This window comes from Rhinoderma darwinii, chromosome 6 (assembly GCF_050947455.1).
Source record: "Rhinoderma darwinii isolate aRhiDar2 chromosome 6, aRhiDar2.hap1, whole genome shotgun sequence".
In the NCBI taxonomy this organism is placed as follows: domain Eukaryota; kingdom Metazoa; phylum Chordata; class Amphibia; order Anura; family Rhinodermatidae; genus Rhinoderma; species Rhinoderma darwinii.
The window spans coordinates 120,302,926-120,322,370 of NC_134692.1; the positions used below are offsets into that span (position 1 = coordinate 120,302,926).

At 43.4% G+C, this 19,445-nt stretch overlaps 1 protein-coding gene across 3 annotated transcripts in view; it reads left to right on the top strand.

Annotated features, from left to right (window-relative positions):
- The first annotated feature begins 233 nt into the window (after nucleotides 1-233).
- Nucleotides 234-19,445, top strand: part of GPRC5B (G protein-coupled receptor class C group 5 member B) — a 76,547-nt gene continuing 57,335 nt past the window's right edge. For all 3 annotated transcript variants that reach the window (XM_075830186.1, XM_075830185.1, XM_075830187.1), the window contains exon 1: nucleotides 234-513. The gene's annotated coding sequence lies outside the window, so the exon portion shown is untranslated. The remainder of the gene's footprint in view (nucleotides 514-19,445) is intronic.

Consider the following 19,445-nt stretch of genomic DNA (forward strand, 5'->3'; position numbering starts at 1 on the left):
TAATGCAATATTTGCAACCAATTCGCATTAAAATCGCTCATTTAAAATAATAGTCTATTTATTCTACACTTAATAGAGAATGATAGCACGCGTTGTGCGCAGAGATAAATGAGTATACCACGCAGCAGCTCTCTCCTCACTGGCAACAACAAACAAAAGCCTATGCTGCTTCACATGGGCATGGAGGGGCCTGCATCATGCTGGGAGGCGGGGTCATGGATGGGTGGGTGGAGCTATGAGGAGCAGCAGCAGCTCTGGTACTGCAGTAAACTGTAGAGGTGTCAGCATTTAGTGAGGGTCTATGCACGGCTCTCAATACTGGGCTCACTAACAAAAGAGGGGCAGGAGGGGGCACAGGCTGCCCATGCGGGTTCATTCTAAAAAGGACATCAAGGTTCAGCCTAAAGGATTGTAACCCCAGACTGTGGGGAATGAGTGCATTGGGGTCCCAGCTAATAATGCAGAGATGTGACTGAGACCTGGAGCTGCTTGCAGATCATACTCAATCTAACTGTAAGTTATCTCTGCAGACTCATATAGAGTAAGTCTATGAGCCTGCGCAGTATTACCAATACCTGGCTGCAACAATGTATCACATAAAGTATCATTCATATAGCCATTGTATATAATCTGTAGTAATACATCCAGGCAGGCATATTCTCATATTTCCTAGACCTGATCTATAATATTGTAATGTTATATGTAACTATACAGATATATCGATGAATAAATTGCATATTGAATATATAGATGCAGTAGAGCTGAGTTTGTCACTTGGTTCATCTCACTATGATGTCTCAATGTGTTATCAGTAGCTTGCAAATAGTGTGCCAAACAGTGCAAGAGTTAAATGTCGGAATCAGCTCTGCTACATCTGTCATTGAAAGCATCTGTCAAGATATGGACGGGTTAAGCCATCTTCCATATGCTCAGAGATGGAAATAAGCCTCTAGTACTTACAACTGGAGTTGACACTCTGAATGAGGGGAACAGATTGAATGTAAATGCTTGTGGCTGGACAGGATCTATATGCAGCAGGGGTCGGTGACTATTCTTAGGTTAGGTGTAAGGAGAGAAAGAAGGTAAAATACCATTGTATAGTAAGGAAAGGATCTGGGGTGTCAGGCATGTTCTATGAGGATGTAAGGCTGCACATCAACAGATATGACTAAGTCAGGGATATATACCCTGCAGTGTACGCAGTGCCCAGAAACAACCCCAAGAAAGGATACAAATGACTCAGTGATGTTAATTCAGATCTCTCCTATAATACTATAGATATAACAATATAATGCGATCACCCGTGATAATCGCTGCATTTACGCTACAGAAAACGACTGGATACTTAATCTGCTGAAATGCATTGAATTGTTAGAAAATTTGATTGGACATATTTTATATTGTGATTGTTCACATCGTAATTGTGACATGAGTGGTGAATGATCAATCGCTGTGAGACCCATTGTACAATTGGTTATGGGTTCCTTGTAGATCCAGTGGTGTAGATACAGACCATTCATGTCATTCGTATTACTGGTTTGTTTATGGGACATTTAGTTGATCTTACATTATTTGATCCTAGTAAAACAGAATATTGGTTTGTTTATAGTGTTTACCATGTTTACCATATGTTGTTACATCTATGGACAGCTTCAGGCCTGGTTCCCACACTGTGGTTGTATGAGAACTGACCTATTACACAGCCCGACGAGGTCCGTGTACACGAGCGGCGATCAACGAGACAGCTCGTTGATCGACGCTCGTTTGCGCCTATCACAAGGAGCTGTGTATCGGGAAGAGCACTCGTTACTACGATCGCTCGTCCTCATACATTGCTATCATGTCGGCAGCACATCTCCCTCTTTACACAGGGAGATGTGCTGCCGACAATGATAATATTTTATGCTGCCAAAACTATACAATTAGCGGATGAACGAGCGTTTGCTCGTACACAGGGCAATTATCGGGACGAAGCGTTTTGCGAACACTAGTTTGCCCGATAGTTGGCCGGTGTAAAAGGGCCCTATGGCTACATGCACACTCAGAGCAGGTCCTTTTCCCCATTCAAGTCTATGGCGACGTGAAAACCTCAGATGACATCCTATTCATGCCATCCGTGTTTTACAGATGAGTTGCTACCGTAGGTCATTTGGATCATGTAATGTTCTCAGGGGGGTGGGACAAGCTATTGACATCATTTCCTGCCATCCGTTTTGTTTGCGGATTTGTGAATACGGATGACATACGGAATGGACGCGGAGGACACACTGATGACACACGGACTACAAAAACGGACAACGGATCTGTTGTTTACGGGCCGTAAAATACAGTCGTGTGCATGTAGCCTAAAGCCTAATTCACACAACAGTCACGTGCAAAGGCTATATGGCGGCACGCGGAGTCTGCTATGTCTGCTATATTACAGGTTATTATGAAGAATGCCTTTGTAATATGGGTCCAATTCGTATGAAATCCAACAGAAAATACTACCGAATGCCGTGTGCAAGTGGTGGCATACGGAGGTATAGTTAGCCCTCTACAAATCTAATGGTGCCCAATTATGGCTCTGTACAATGTAATTGATGAATGTAGTTGTATGTTAATGGGAACATTGCTGTTGATAAGTGTCTATTGGGCTATGGTTGATGTTGTGTGGCAGCTGTATTGATAGTGCCAGTCATTACATGGCTGATCAGTAAATTCTGCATAGTGTTAACTGTATTAGATGGAGATGCCAACTCCTTATGCCCTCCAGTCTGGATCGAGGGTCCTACAATTGTCTATAAAGGCCTAAGACGTAATTTATATGCGCCATCCAGATAATGTATATTCCCCAGAGGTCAACATGGAGCTCCCTGCACTGCATAGAAACAACTTTGCAGCAAATCATTGACCCAACTGGTTCCTTCTGGCTGCAGCTCGGTTTTCTACAGGATATTGAATAGGAAGGACACCATTTACTTGTCAGATTACAATTACAGGGCACTGTTGTGTTTAAGACTAATACACTTACCCCTTGTGCGCCTTCCCCTGACATGTGGCAGAGGTTAAATGGTTCCAGAGCAGACCGGCAACAAGGGGTCAAGAGGAGATTAAGTTACCCCTGGCCTCCTAAAATGTTAAAACAAACTTAATGAGCTAATCACATAAGGGGCTCCTCGGCCCCTGTCATAAATCTCAATAGAGTTTACCAGAAGCGGGAACCCTGAGGTCGGGCAGAAATCCATCTGAACAACATGGAGTTGGTGCTGATTTGGTCCATGATATGTGATTATTTATGTGTGAAGGATATTATTACCATTAGTTTTATTATTTATATTGTTAATATTACTAGTATTATCATTATGATTTACATTATTAATATTATTGTTTTTATTATTGTATTTAACGTATATGTTTGTGATGATTTGGTTCATATTATAGGGTTAAAGAGAATTTCCTCCTAAAAGGCAAAAAAATGACATATACTTAAAAATTCTATTCAGTTGATGTTTCCGCTTCTGTAAAAGCTGGATGACAATCAATATGGCCACCAATTTATCTTCCACAGGAGGTGTTGCCCAGCTTACCTACAATTTGCACCATCAAATCTGTCTAGTGATAGAGCAGTATGGAGAAAGAGGGGAGTCACTGGTTATCTAGGCAAACTTGTTATACAGAACTAAAACCCTGGAAAACCCCTGTGGGAGGTGTACATGGTAGACGGAGGGCCGCTAACTAAAGGCCCAGTCACGCGAGCCATTAAGTGTTCCCGAATATTGGCGCGTGTGAACAGTTCGTCGGCTGATCATATCATTTGTGCAGTCCATAATATCGTTGTCGGCAGCACATCTCCCCGTGTAAACCGACAATGATGCAAACTGATGGGGACCAAATGATTATATTAACGATCGTTCATCCCCATACAGAAAGCATCAGCCCATGTAAAAGGATCTGTTAACAAGCGCCGATCGACTTGTTATATCACCAGTCGGCACTCATTATGGGCAGAAATCTGCCTGTGTAAGCCAGTCATAAGGCCAAGTTCACACAGAGTTGTTTGGCGCTGATTTTGACACAGAAACCGCATCGGAATCAGCAAAGCTTGTGACCGCTTGTGGAAAAAGATAGCGGTATGTCTTTTCTTAGAGTGGTTTCCACTTCCTGAAGGAATTTTGAGGCAATTATTTTCTGCCTGACAAAAACCTCAGTGTGAACTTACACACGACCGCAAAAACGCCTGTAATTACATAGACTTCTATTGGCCACGGGTACCTTCCCGTTTGCGTACGGGAAAGTGCCCGGGCCGTTGAAAAATATAGAACATGTCCTATTTCAGGCCGTAATTACGGCACGGGCAGGCCCATAGAAGTCTATGGGGCTCCCGTAATTACGAGTGGCTACGTGTGTGCACCTGTAATTACGGGAGCGTTGCTAGGCGACGTCAGGGGATTTCAATTTTTGAATAAAGAGAAGCAGAGAAAATGGCATCTGAGTGATCATGTGACCCTTTTAAGGGGTTTGGACATGATTGTGACATCATTTCCAGTCCCCCTTTTTATACGGGTCCATAAATACGGGTGGAATACGGATGACAACGGACCCATATTTACGGGCACGGTTCCGTAAATACGGGTTAAGTACGAGTTAAAAACGTGTGACAAAGGAACTGTATTTATGGGAGAGAAAAAATATGGTCGTGTGCATGGGGCCTAAGGCCTAGTTCACACAGTTTTTTTTTGCAGGCAGAAAAAATCTGCCAAAAAATTCCTTCAGGAATTTTGACGCAGATTATTTTTAACTGCCAGCGTTGATTAAACGCTTTTCTTTATCTGCATTTTTCTGCAGCCCAGCCTCCTGGGATGATGTTTCATCCCATGTGGCCGCTGCAGCCTGTGATTGGCGCAGTGATCACATGGGATGAAACGTTATCCCTGGAGGCCAACCTGGACAAAGAAACACAGAATTCTGGGTAAGTATGAGATTTTTTTTCTCTAAATTGTGTTTCTTTTGCGGCAGAATCGCTGCTTTTCTGCCGCAAAAAAAACCTCAACATCTGCTATTTGTTGCGGGTTTTATCGCTCCATTGAATTAAATGGGGAAAACCTGCAACACAAAAGCAGCGATTACGCAAATACAATTGACATGCTGCGGATTAAAAAATGCACCACAGGTCAAATTCTGCGCAGTTTTTCTGCTCATTTAGGACATGTTCAGACATGGCGAAATTGCTGTTGAATTTCGCTGAGGAGAGTCCACAGTAGAAATCTGCAGCAGCCGTTTTTTTCATTGTTTTCTATACCCTTGTAGGTAACTTAGATCAGACGTTGCGGGAAAATAGTGCGGAATTTAGGCTGCGATGCAGAATTTTCATTCCGCAGCATGCATGGCCGCCAGAGGAGAATCAGCAGATTTTCACTGCAGATTTCAGCCTTTGTAATGCCAAGCCTGAAATCTGTGGCAAGTTCGCAGTGATATCCGCAATGTCTGAATTACCTGTCAAATATGAAAATGTTGCTGCAAATTCGCAAAGAATCTGCAGCAACATTTGCAGTGGACAAATTCTGCCACGTCTGAACATGCCCTTACACACCGTGTGGATGAGATTTGTTCAAATCTCATCCACTTTGCTGCCACTGTATTATGCTGCGGATTTTACGCAACACAATCCGTTGTGGAAAATCCACAGTATTTACGCTACGTGTGAACTGACACTAAGAGTGGCACCCACTCTGTCGGACACGGCTCATATTTATTACATGGTTGGCCATTCCTTTGAATAGCAAATATGTGCTACTACATTTCCTCTGCAGTGGCCACTGCAGGAATAACATAATAGCAGCTGATAGACAGGGGTTCCCGGAGCAGCTGATCGCCAGGGTGCCTATCTTTAGAGAAGGGGGGTTGTCTTCATGAGCCAACCTCTTTAATATGCACGTTCAGCATGGCCAAGCATGCACATAATTTCAAGAGAAGGAGATAAGTAGTCGCCGGACACATCTAGTACCACTTATCTCAAGTGGAATAAAGGATATTATGGGTAAAATCGAACCCGTCCAATCCATGTTTGCCAAATGTACTCATAGTAGACCTTTTAAAAATGTCAGTATCCACCAATCAAAAGGATCCACCACCGATTTGATGTCTGTTTATATTTCCTTTTTTTTTTTTTGTGTTTGAAAGATAATGCTCTTAAACTTTGGTATTTAAAATACCTCAGCATAGAGTCAGTCCATGAGATTTTCCGTTGTGCTTGTGTGTTCCCTTATTTTACTTGTAGGTTTTGTAAATTACTTCGCTATGGCTTCGTTCACATCTGCGCTAGGGCTCCGTTCTGACGTTCCGTCTGAGTTTTACATTGGAACGGAGCCCTGACAGACACAAACGGGAACCATAGGTGACGGATCCGGTGCCAATGGTTTTCGTTTGTCTCATTTGTGCAAGTTGTTCCGTTTGTGTCTGTCAGTTCTCTGTGCTGACGGAAAGCTCCGAAGGAACGTCGGAACGGAGCCTTAGCGCAGATGTGAACGAAGCCTATGCAGAGTAAAGATGAAACATAAATGATGGTGTATTGTGTCATTCATTTGTAGGGACTTGTTTTTACTGATACTCTGTGTTACAACGCTCTTCAAACATTTAATAAAAGGATCTCCAGCGTAGAATTGATTTTGCAGGTATCTCAAGGACATATCAACCATTCATACATTCCTCTGACGTTCTCAATGGAGATAAGAGGAGGTCTCATTGATTGCTGGTTTCTCAGCCTTGGGGCTTTTTAGTGTTTTTATGTTTGTTTGTTTGTTTGTTTGTTTGTTTGTTTGTTTGTTTGTTTGTTTGTTTTATGAGATTTACTGAGGAACACAATTAATTGTGTACTGTATATGGGATGTATACTAGTAGATGAAATAAGTCAGAAGACTTTGTAGGGATGTGTTATTTAAGGCTTCATTCACATCTGCATCGGGGCTGCAGTCATGGTTTCCGTCAGGGGAACCCATGAACAGAATCCAAACTGAAATAAACGGAAAACAGGTTTCCGTTTGCATCACCATTGATTTTAATGGTGACGGATCCGGTGCAAATGGTTTCCGTTTGTCACCGTTGTTTAAGGTAAATATTTTGTTTACAAATATATTAATATATATGTGGTTGTCTAGTGCTTACGCACATTGCATTGACACAATCGTCTAGATTGAGTAGATAGACAGGGTGTATATTTTTTATTATTTTATATTTTTGATCATTTTTATTTTTTATATATTGTTTATTCAAAATATTTTTGTAATTTTTTTCTATGTTATTTATATAGTAGTCAGGATTCTGAATACACATCCCGTCCTGGCTGGAGGTAATGTCTATTCATTGTCAGGACACTGCAGTAATGTTATAGTGTGTTTATGTGGCTGCACATAGTGATATAGCTATATCCCTATCTGCAGTGTAAATGAATGGAGAGAAGTGTATGACGCTGATTGGTCACTGATTGGTCAGCGTCATACACTTCTCTCCACAACGCCCAGTAAAACACGCCTAGTTGTCCATTGAGAAACTCATTAACATAAATCTAATATAGTTCATAACTCCGTCAAAAATGATTGTTTTTCGAAATAAAAAACACTGCTGTAATCTACATTACAGCGCCGATTACATCATGTACAATATAGGCCACTTATAATGTGGTGACAGAGCCTTTTTAAAGAAACTGTCCCATGAAATTCAGGAGGCTTTCATGGCTAGGCTAATATGAACTTTTTAGAGGATGTGCACAGATCAGCAAGAACTTAGTTTTTTTGCAAAATACATTTGATTTTTCTTGCATCCATAAGATTCCAAAATTGGTGACCTGCAAAAAATATTGCCATATTCCATAATGTATAATATATGGTTTTAATAAAAGGGTATGTGCAACAAAATATGATTTCCCAGGTAGTTCATTAACTTGGACCTGACTAGAATTAACCAATCAATATGCATATTTTTTTTTCTCGGCCTGGGGGAGGGGGATTCCTTTATTATAGAGAGATTTATGCAGAGAGTATTGTGAGAAGAGGCTCACAGAATCCATATAGCTGAATTGATTCCTCTGCTCGGCTCATACCCTGCTGAGTATAGGGGGTCACCCATCCTATAGAATCTGAGATCCCAGACTCAGTGTTATTATGCAGGGTAGAAAGGTTTGTCAGTGACGGGGGGGGGGGCTCATGCTGAATACTAAGCAGAGTCTTTGTTATTCTTCATTTCGGGAGCAGATGTCTGCGACATGGAGCTGCATCATTCCCAGTTAACGCACCCCTATGAAGGGATTCAGGATGCAGTGAGCCGGCTTCGCTGATGTATTTGTCACTGGTCCTGATAATTTATTTCTTGCCGAAACACTGTAAATATCACCCACTGTGACACAGATTGCACTTTGTGATACTTTGTCACTTGTTACATAAGGAGCATAAATAATTCCATGTTCACAATTTTGTCAGTGGCTATTTTATTAGCACCCGGGGAAACGGCATACCTGGAACCAACATTTATACACGGTGAGCTTATATCTAAGCTTTCATTTTTCTATTTTTTAGCTATTATATTAATGCGGTCATTGAGTTCTAACTTATACATATTTTTGGTGTTGCCATTTCAAAGTTAAAGGCCATATACACCTTTTAAATAATGAAACATAAAATGAAAAAAACCTGTATCAGTGTGTTTGGTGCAACTTTCTAAATACTTGATATTGAAAAAAACAAAACACTTTTTGAGATACAGCAACTTTGTATCCTGTATACAGAGCAGCTGTATTTTGCACTGAGACCTGAATCCGTCAGGGCCACGGGACGGACGAGTTCAGTGACAGCGGGACCTGTGTCCCTCTTACACGCAGGATCGAGCTGTTACCTATCACATCTAAGTTCATAACTTAGATGTGATCGATAACAGGTGGATCCTGTGTGTCTCTGAATCCGTCAGTGCCGCTGACCTGACGGATTTAGGTCTCAGCCCAAGATACACATTTTTATTTTAAAAAAAAAGATTTCAAAGCGTACATAGCCTTTCAGTATTTAGCATGATAACTATTGGTACAGCATGGTAACTAGAGTAATGTTTTGAGTTGAGTTAAGTTTACTTATTCAGAGACAAATTTGTTATTTTATTTGAATATAAACTCAAAGCATTTACAACTGTATAAGTGACGACAACCACAGAGGTGGGGCTGCGACAACCTGCCATTCATATTCATGAAAATAAGTGGATGTCACCATTAATAATATAACTACTAATATGGATTAAGGTATGAAACTCATGAACACTTCACAACCGGCCATTCAGATCAATTGCCAACCATGTTATGCATAAAGAGCTGGGTCCGCTATAGCGAGAGCTGCTCTCTGTGCCAGTCACTTGAATGCAGCTATGTTGTAGTTTCCTGCATAGTAGGTGGACGGTAGTGAAATGTGTATGGAAAGAGCCAAAGGGACCTCGGTTCCCAAAAGTTGGAGCCCCACGAGTCATAGTGTTATGGCAAATCCTAGCGATATGCCATAATATCATAAGATGGGAATGCCCCTTTAAAGGGGTTGTCTCATCACCCCTCTGGATCAACGGCTTAACTGGATGGACGTATGTGTTTTTATCCTTATAAACTATGTTACTATGTAACCTGAGAGCCACTTAATCTGGATCCAGTTCCCGAGACCTCCAACAAACATCTGATTTTGTCAGGGGATCATGCGGATGGCTGCTCATTTCTTCTACAGTATTACACGGTCATTCAGGGTTATAGAGGGGGTTCCAAGTGGGGGACCCCACTCTATGACGTCCATAGACCCTAATAGGGTATATAAGCAGAGGTTGTCTTGATAAGGTCTACACCTTTATAAAAGTCCCATTGATTCTGACTGACCACTTCTAGATATACCATATACTGGATGAATGAGAATCTTCATAGACCAGCAAAGGTGATTGAGTCCTTAAAGAGGCTCTGTCACCAGATTTTGCAACCCCTATCTGCTATTGCAGCAGATCGGCGCTGCAATGTAGATTACAGTAACGTTTTTATTTTTTAAAAACGAGCATTTTTGGCCAAGTTATGACCATTTTTGTATTTATGCAAATGAGGCTTGCAAAAGTACAACTGGGCGTGTTGAAAAGTAAAAGTACAACTGGGCGTGTATTATGTGCGTACATCGGGACGTGTTTACTACTTTTACTAGCTGGGCGTTGTGTATAGAAGTATCATCCACTTCTCTTCAGAACGCCCAGCTTCTGGCAGTGCAGACACAGCCGTGTTCTCGAGAGATCACGCTGTGACGTCACTTCCCCAGGTCCTGCATCGTGTCAGACGAGCGAGGACACATCGGCACCATAGGCTACAGATGATTCTGCAGCAGCATCGGCGTTTGCAGGTAAATCGATGTAGCTACTTACCTGCAAACGCTGATGCTGCTGCAGAATCAACTGTAGCCTCTGGTGCCGATGTGGCCGACACGATGCAGGACCTGTGAGTAACGTCACAGATCTGCACTGCCAGAAGCTGGGCGTTCTGAAGAGAAGTGCATGATACTTCTCATCAGAACGCCCAGCTAGTAAAAGTAGTAAACACGCCCCGCTGTACGCACATAATACACGCCCAGTTGTACTTTTACTTTTCAACACGCCCAGTTGTACTTTTGCAAGCCTCATTTGCATAAATACAAAAATGGTCATAACTTGGCCAAAAATGCTCGTTTTTTAAAAATAAAAACGTTACTGTAATCTACATTGCAGCGCCGATCTGCTGCAATAGCAGATAGGGGTTGCAAAATCTGGTGACAGAGCCTCTTTAAGTTCTTAGGTCACAGATGGTCTTCATTGTGTGGAGGAAACATGAGTTGCCGTTTATAGCACTGCTAAGTTAAATGGGCAATTATCCATAGACTTTGAAACACCACTGCCACCCAATTGACAAACAGCCGTCATTACAATATATTATAAGCGGTGTGCAGCAAGACCAGACTTGTAATGTGTATTATACATCAGCTTAATTCAGCATTGTCAACTTGTGACAGTTTGTAATGAGAAGCTCTAGAGAAGATGGAAGTGTCTTCCCTTCATTTTGCTGAGCTCACCATGGGGGTTATGTAGTGAAACCGCTGGTCTATTATGGTCACAGTTAAACATTGTTTCACACATGTGGTAGATCACTTTAGTAGGGTTTACAGAGACAAGAGCCCATTGAAATACTGAGGGATGGAATAATACGTCTGATGTAGAGATATTCCAGTGCTTTTGTCTCCGGATGTATAATGGTTACCAGCGATGGAAGGTGGGGGTTGAGACAACCCAAGATCAAGGTGATGAATCAAGAGATACAGAACTTTCTCTACTTCAAGATATGAGTTACCCATTGTTGCTGAAATTTTAGGAACAGTTTTACTGGAGTTATACAATTTGTGTACAATTTAACCCTACAGGCCAATTTACATGGATCAATTATTGGTCCATTTAAATGAATAGCCGGCTTCTCAAAACATGGTTGCGGTTCTTCAAGAATATGAGCCACTCTGGACGCAACTTTTGGATTCAGAGATGGAGGTCCCCTCTATTTTAGGTCGTCCTACCCTAATAGAGCATTGGAGAAGGGGTTGTCTAATGCAGAAAACAACTACATAAGATCAAAATAATGAAAACTTGCATTCAATTTGTATGGAAAGTGCTTAGTGATAGTTAAGGTCCTGCTTATGTATTATTGGGGGGTTAAATAGTTTTAATAGCAAGTCAAACTTTAAGGGAATTTACTCAGTAGGACAATCCCTGTATCATCATAGACGGCTCCCTATAAATAGGTACATTGTAATACCACATTTTACCTGTAGTGGCCTCTGCAGGGGAAATATGTGTCGCTTGCAGCATCTACCAGCAATAACAGCTGATCTCCAGTGGGTTTATCAAATTGGTCAAGATGGTACAACTCCTATACATTTTTACATTGCATCACTAATATTATGGCCCATTTGGAACTGTAGAAAAAAAAATTGATTTGGACTATTCTGAATTTTACCATTTTATATATCCTTGAACATTGTTAATGCAGGCAGTGGCGTAAGTACCGCTGTAGCAGACATAGCGGATGCCATAGGGCCTGCGGCATGAGGGGGCCCGGTGGCGCCGCTAAGATGCGGATACTATTGAACACTATGGCAGAGCAGGGAGATATCTCCCTGCTCTGACATTTACTAGGTTACAGGCCTTGTTCGGCCTTCAGCCTACCATGTGCAGGGACAGGATCCCTGCGCAGTCCGGCGTGATGACGTCGTTGGATCACGCCGGCCTACGCAAGGATCACATAGGCATTAACTTGCTCCATTCGTTGCGGGAATGGGGCCGAGTTCAGTATAATGTTTTTTTGTTTCATTTGTTTGAGGGGCGCTATCTACAGGAGAGGGGCTATATGGCGCTATCTACAGGAGGATGGCTGTATGGCACTATCTACAGGAGGAGGGCTGTATGGCGCCATCTACAGGAGGTGGGCTGTATGGCGCTATGTACAGGAGGGGGGGCTGTATGGCACTATTTACAGGAGGGGGCAGTATGGTGCTATCTACAGGAGGAGGGCTGTATAGTGCTATCTACAGGAGGGGGGCTTTATGGCGCCATCTACAGGAGGGGGCTGTATAGCGCTATGTACAAAGGGGGGCTTTATGGCGCTATCTACAGGGGGCTGTATGGCGCTATCTACAGGGTTAACAACCTATAAGCACAAAAACACAGGGAACATAGCACCCAAATGGAATGTGAGAATATATAACTACCACGTATCGTCAAAAATAGAAATCTTTATTAATAATAAATAGCAACAATACATGGTATCACATAAGTATATATAAATGAACTCAATAAAACAGGTCCTGACGAAGCCGGTCTTAGGCGAAACGCGCGTCGAGGCGTTTTTTTCTGTGCCACATCTCCTAACGTGCGCTCTTTCCTCTACCATGTCTTTGGGTACGGTTTCTCATTTTTGGTGATTCATTTAGCTTTATTATTTCTAGCTTACATTGCGTACCTATAAGTCTCATATCTGGTTATTTGGTAACTGTTGTTTAGCAACATATGATTCGTATTTCATGGTGAGGTAGCACATGGGCCGTCTTGTTTGAGATGGGTTGTTCTGTTTACCTCTGGGTATATTTACATCTATACCTCACTGATGCTGCTCTTCGTATATGACCTGTTTTACTGAGTTCATTTATATATACAGTGAAGGAAATAAGTATTTGATCCCTTGCTGATTTTGTAAGTTTGCCCACTGTCAAAGACATGAACAGTCTAGAATTTTTAGGCTAGGTTAATTTTACCAGTGAGAGATAGAGTATATATATAAAAAAAAAATAAAAAAATCACATAGTCAAAATTATATATATTTATTTGCATTGTGCACAGAGAAATAAGTATTTGATCCCTTTGGCAGACAAGACTTAATACTTGGTGACAAAATCCTTGTTGGCAAGCACAGCAGTCAGACGTTTTTTTGTAGTTGATGATGAGGTTTGCACACATGTTAGATGGAATTTTGGCCCACTCCGCTTTGCAGATCATCTGTAAATCATTAAGATTTCGAGGCTGTCGCTTGGCAACTCGGATCTTCAGCTCCCTCCATAATTTTTCGATGGGATTAAGGTCTGGAGACTTGCTAGGCTACTCCATGACCTTAATGTGCTTCTTCTTGAGCCACTCCTTTGTTGCCTTGGCTGTATGTTTCGGGTCATTGTCGTGCTGGAAGACCCAGCCACGAGCCATTTTTAATGTCCTGGTGGAGGGAAGGAGGTTGTTACTCAGGATTTCACGGTACATGGCTCCATCCATTCTCCCATTGATGCGGTGAAGTAGTCCTGTGCCCTTAGCAGAGAAACACCCCCAAAACATAATGTTTCCACCTCCATGCTTGACAGTGGGGACGGTGTTCTTTGGGTCATAGGCAGCATTTCTCTTCCTCCAAACACGGTGAGTAGAGTTAATGCCAAGAGCTCAATTTTAGTCTCATCTGACCACAGCACCTTCTCCCAATCACTCTCAGAATCATCCAGATGTTCATTTGCAAACTTCAGACGGGCCTGTACATGTGCCTTCTTGAGCAGGGGGACCTTGCGGGCACTGCAGGATTTTAATCCATTACGGTGTAATGTGTTACCAATGGTTTTCTTGGTGACTGTGGTCCCAGCTGCCTTGAGATCATTAACAAGTTCCCCCCGTGTAGTTTTCGGCTGAGCTCTCACCTTCCTCAGGATTAAGGATACCCCACGAGGTGAGTTTTGCATGGAGCCCCAGATCGATGTCGATTGACAGTCATTTTGTATGTCTTCCATTTTCTTACTATTGCACCAACAGTTGTCTCCTTCTCAGCCAGCGTCTTACTTATGGTTTTGTAGCCCATTCCAGCCTTGTGCAGGTCTATGATCATGTCCCTGACATCCTTAGAAAGCTCTTTGGTCTTGCCCATGTTGTAGAGGTTAAAGTCAGACTGATTAATTGAGTCTGTGGACAGGAGTCTTTTATACAGGTGACCATTTAAGACAGCTGTCTTTAATGCAGGCACCAAGTTGATTTGGAGCGTGTAACTGGTCTGGAGGAGGCTGAACTCTTAATGGTTGGTAGGGGATCAAATACTTATTTCTCTGTGCACAATGCAAATAAATATATATAATTTTTACAATGTGATTTTCAGTTTTTTTTAAAATATAATCTATCTCTCACTGGTAAAATTAACCTAGCCTAAAAATTCTAGACTGTTCATGACTTTGCCAGTAGTCAAACTTACAAAATCAGCAAGGGATCAAATACTTATTTCCTTCACTGTATATATACTTATGTGATACCATGTATTGTTGCTATTTATTATTGATAAATATTTCTGTTTTTGAGGATGTGGTAGTTATATATTCTCACATTCCATTTGGGTGCCATGTTCCCTGTGCTTTTGTGCTTATAGGTTGTTCTTCAGTTTGGTGGGGACTCCCTTGTTCTGTTTTTGAGGTTTCTTGTAGATTTGCAGCTATCTACAGGGGGGGCAGTATGCCGCTATCTACAGGGGGGCTGTATGGCGCTATCTACAGGGGGGACAGTATGCCGCTAGCTACAGGGGAGCTGTATGGCGCTATCTACAGGGGTCTGTATGGTGCTATCTATGGGGGGCTGTATGGTGCTATCTACAGGGGAAGCTGTATAGTGCTATCTACAGGGGAGGCTGTATGGCGCTATATAGAGGGGCTGTATTGTGCTATCTACATGGGGGCTGTATGGCGCTATTTACAGGTGGGGGCAGTATGGCGCTATCTACAAGGGGCAGCTGTATGGCGCTATGTACAAGGGGGGCAGTATGCCACTATCTACAGGGGGCTGTATGGCGCTATCTACAGGGGGGCTGTATGGCGCTATCTACAGGGGGCTGTATGGCGCTATCTATGGGGGCTGTATGGCGCTATCTACAGGGGAGGCTGTGGGGTGCTATCTACAGGGGGCTGTATGACGCTATCTACAGGGGCTCTGTATGGCGCTATCTACATGGGGGCTGTAAAGCGCTATCTACAGAGTGGTCTGTATGGCGCTATCTATAGGGGGAGCTGTATGGTGCTACCTACAGGGGGCTATATGGCGCTATCTACAGGGTGGGCTGTATGGCGCTATTTACAAGGGGAGCTGTATGGCGCTATCTGAAGGGGAGGCTGTATGGCTATATGGCGCTATCTACAGGGGGTCTGAGTGGCACTATCTACAGGGGGCTGTGTGGCACTATCTACAGGGGGCTGTATGGCACTATCTACAGGGGGCTGTATGGCGCTATCTAGAGGGTGGGCTGTATAGCGCTATCTACAGGGCAGCTATATGGTGCTATCTACAGGGGGCTGTATGGCGCTATCTACACGGGGGCTCTATGGCGCTATCTACAGTGGGGGCTGTATGGCACTCTCAGCAGGGGGCTATATATACATGGGGAGGTGGGGGCCACTATCTGCAATGGGAGAGGTGGGGGCGCTATCTATGGGTGGGCATTTATGGCACTATACAGGGGTAGCTGTATGGTGCTATTTACAGGGGGCTGTATGGCGCTATCTACAGGGGGCTATATGGCGCTGTCTACAGGGTGGGCTGTATGGCGCTATTTACAAGGGGAGCTGTATGGCGCTATCTGAAGGGGAGGCTGTATGGCTATATGGCGCTATCTACAGGGGGTCTGAGTGGCACTATCTACAGGGGGCTGTGTGGCACTATCTACAGGGGGCTGTATGGCACTATCTACAGGGGGCTGTATGGCGCTATCTAGAGGGTGGGCTTTATAGCGCTATCTACAGGGCAGCTATATGGCGCTATCTACAGGGGGCTGTATGGCGCTATCTACATTGGGGCTGTGTGGCGCTATCTCCAGGTGGGACTGTATGGCGCTATCTACACGGGGGCTCTATAGCGCTATCTACAGTGGGGGCTGTATGGCACTCTCAGCAGGGGGCTATATATGCATGGGGAGGTGGGGGCCACTATCTGCAATGGGAGAGGTGGGGGCGCTATATATGGGTGGGCATTTATGGCACTATACAGGGGTAGCTGTATGGCGCTATTTACAGGGGGCTGTATGGCGCTATCTACAGGGGGGCTGTATGGCGCTATCTACAGGTGGCTGTATGGTGCTATCTACAGGGGGGCTATATGGCACTATCTACAAGAGAGAGGTGGGGGCGGGGCGCTATCTACAGGGGGTCTGAATGGCACTATCTACAGGGGGCTGTATGGCACTATCTACAGGGGGCTGTATGGCTCTATCTACAAGGGGGAGGTGGGGTGCTATCTTTAAGCGGGGTATGATATCTACAGGGGGGCTGTATAGCACTGTCTATGGGGGCTGTATAACATTGTCTACAGGGGGGTTGTACGGCACAATCTAAAGGTGGGCACTATCTACAAAGCGGGCTGTGTGTGGCATCTAGGGGAGTGGGCCCAGTCAAAACTTTGCTATGGGGCCCAGTCTTTCTTCGTTTCGCTGACAAACTTGTCTTTCCAGTCTTCCATATTTTTCAAAATCCTATTCTACAAAAAGTCTCCTAACGCCTTAAGCCGGCTATACCTATGAGATACCTGTTTGGCCAACACCTATGTCTCCCAACTCTACCATAAACTGACCCCTCTGCTATCGTCTTATATCACGCAGGAACAAAGGATCGGGCATGTTGAAATTCAACATGCCCGATCCTTCTTTTCCCCAACATTTGCCACCAGCAGACCCAATTACAAATTAGATAGTCAATCGATTCCAAATCGATATATATGGTCAGCTTTATTTCTTCCCGTTTGCCAGTATGACTGCCAAGGAGAGAAGGAACCTGGAAGGAGAGGACAATATCTACCCAGTATAGGATCCCTACTGTTTGTTACATTGTGGGAGGAGGTATCACTAAAATCTCCATATTAAGTTTTTCTTTAACACAGATTCTCATTCTGACAGAAGAAATATATTTGGCTCATAGGTATGAGAAATGACACCTTGGTTTAGTAGCGCAGAACAGGATCTAGCACTACTTTTCTTACTGAGGTTTGGTTGAGATGTAAGAACCTGAGCAGAGAGCGGCTCATCAGATAAAGACGTATTTTATATTCCCCCGTGTTTAGGCACAATTCAGTAACGAACATTTTCCAGGCTCAGATGCATTTAAGACTTTTATATTTATAAGCAGCTGTTTCCACTGAGCCTTAGGGACCATCTTTGATCCTTTTAAGTCTTATTTCTATGTTAAACTTTTGGATAGACACCCTCAACTGTGCCTATCAGGATAGTAAGTGTATGCATTAATTTACATATTATTTAACATCCCCATTATCTCTATACAGTGGGCCATACAGTATACAAACAACTCAAATGTAAAGGAAAGTTAATTTTTTGCACTTATTTTATGTTCCTTGTATTGTTCTGTGATCAGACATTGTTTTGACTTTTTATGCTCTGTAACAAAGTTCTTTTAAATGTCACCCACAAATGTGTCTTGAAGCTCCTGGGCCACATTGCCCCAATGCAAATCTATAACAGGGCCCCCAACTATCACACGTGAATGATAGTACTAGTCTTCTTATGCGAAACAGAGGAACCTTTTTCTGCACCCCTTATAGTTATGCTCTTAAAGGGTCACTAAACTTTCAAAAATCTTTTGACATTTCATAGTGACATATCAGAAGTTTGATCGGTGGTAGTCCGAACATTGGGACTCCCACCTATCGTTAAAACTAAGCGGTAGAAGTGCTCGGGTGAGCGCTGTGCTGCTTCGTTTCTGATCGGCTTTCCTCAGAAAACCAAGCGTGTGGTGTACGGACTCATAGACTTTCTTTTGAGCCCGTACAATAGACTTTCTTTTGAGCCCGTACGCTTGTTCGGCTTTCCAAGACAAGCCGATCAGAAGCAAAGCACAACAGCGCTCACACGAGTGCTTCTGCCGCTTCGTTTTAGCGATCAGTGCTCGAAACCCCACCGATCAAAACTTCTGACATGTCACTATGAAAGATTTTTTAAAGTTTAGTTACCCTTTTAGATCAGCTTCCATAAATCCATCAAGGATTGTGGGCGTTAATAACCTTTTCCTCAAATGATAATCTGTTACTATGATTGGCGAAAGATAATTATTTCCACTCAGGTAGTCATAAAATGTAGTCGCCGACTAATGGGAGAATGAGAAATGCATTGAGCAGTGGCTGAGCAAGAACGTGCCATGCTCCAACTAAATCCATGCCATATTTGACCCCAGAGAATAGGAGATGTTCTGTACTGAAGGAAGAGTTCTGATGTTTCTACTTATCTTCCAGTCACATCTTGGTTCTCAACAAAAAAAAATATCCTTGTTTATAAATGTGCGATACAAGTTTTCACAGGTCTTATATCACATCTTAACACGTGTAACATTTTAGGAACTAAATGCCTTTTATAATAACTATGAAAAAGAGAAAACTAATGACTCTGTACTGATTGTCTTATGCCTTATTCACACGACACGGTCCCGCCCGAGTCCGAGTGTCGGTCGATAAAAGCGGGCCTGGCAGATCTGGACAGTGACATCAGGGGAAACTCCTGAAGGGGAATCCCCATGTGGCCGGTGATTCCACTTCAGGAAAAGCCCCTGTCGTCTGTGTCCATTTATGGACACTGAACGTTACTGGCTTCTCCTGGTGTGGAATCCCCGGTCACAGAGTGTTTCGGGGATTCCGCTTCAGGAGTTTCCCCTGATGTCACTGCCCAGATATGGACGGATAGATCAAGCGCTCTGTCCACACACGGGGATTCCGCTCCTTCAGGGAGCTAAAGTGGGGCTAGCACATAGCAGAGCAGGGAGATACCTCCCTGCTCTGCTATAGTGGCGTCGCCACATTAGAAGCAGCTGCAGCAGCTGCTAGCGGCGCCATCGGCCATGGAAGGGCCAGGGCGCTTTTAAAACAAGCAGGGGAAGGGAGCCAGCGCAGTGCTCCCTTCC